Source organism: Ananas comosus, unplaced genomic scaffold (genome assembly GCF_001540865.1).
Source record: "Ananas comosus cultivar F153 unplaced genomic scaffold, ASM154086v1, whole genome shotgun sequence".
Classification (NCBI taxonomy): Eukaryota; Viridiplantae; Streptophyta; class Magnoliopsida; order Poales; family Bromeliaceae; genus Ananas; species Ananas comosus.
Window position 1 is genome coordinate 2230 of NW_017891792.1, and position 929 is coordinate 3158.

Sequence of the window (929 nt, forward strand, 5' to 3'; positions counted from 1 at the left end):
GTCGGAATGGATTAATTGTAAAGGAAATTCTGCCCTTGAAGCTTTATTAAATGGTTTTCGGGTCGCTTTTCCCGCTAAACAATGTTCACAAGTGGGTAGGTCGACTTTAGTGAGCGAGCTCAATAACCCGCCTCTAACTAATCTAGTCATTCTATCCTGCCCAATATGACCAAGACGTGCATGCCATTTAATTGAAACATTGTGATCATTCTCAACAGAAGATAGCAGGAAAAAAGAATCACTATAATTAATATTATAATCAATATCCAAAACCATAAAATCATTCGACATAAAACCTCTACCATAATAAATAGTTCCAAGATGAATCTCAACTACATCACTCTCAAAACGAAAAGAAAAGCCTAACTGTAGCATAGCAAGAATAGAAAACAAGTTCCGCCGAATTTCTGGAGCATAAAGTACATCATGTAGATATAAAGTTCGACCACCTTGCATGATCAACTTGTATGTGCCAACGCCTAACACATCGACACTTGAATCATTCCCCATGTATACTCTTCTGCTCCCAGTAGGCACGCGACGGTACTCGACGAATCCCATCCGATCCCTCGCTACGTGGTCTGTTGCTCCTGAGTCTACAATCCACACAGGGAGAGATTCAGCAACAAACGTGTTAAAAGAGCGAGAATCGGGATAGTGTTGTACCTTCTTCGGCTCAGTGCAATCACGAGCGAAGTGTCCCAGCTGATTACAGTTGAAACAAGTCATCTTTGACTTGTCTTTCTTGCCACCTCGTTTGCTTCTTTTTCTTTTAGTGTTCTTCGCATTCTTAGGCGCGGATCCGCTACGATTTTGAGCCCCAGTAGTCCTCTTTCGCTTGAACCCAGATGTCCTGCGAAAGTTTGACTCAGCAGCATTGGCAGTTGGAGTTTTAACAGCCTCAAGGCGCTCCTCCTCCAACTCCAAAT

General features: G+C 42.6%; 1 long non-coding RNA gene across 1 annotated transcript; it reads right to left on the bottom strand.

The window, feature by feature from the left end:
* Nucleotides 1-230: 230 nt before the first annotated feature.
* Nucleotides 231-704, bottom strand: LOC109705152. The gene is made up of 2 exons (XR_002214644.1): nt 667-704; nt 231-596 (listed from the first exon to the last, which is right to left on the bottom strand). It is a non-coding gene; the product is annotated as an uncharacterized LOC109705152 (long non-coding RNA).
* Between the last annotated feature and the right edge of the window lie 225 nt (nt 705-929).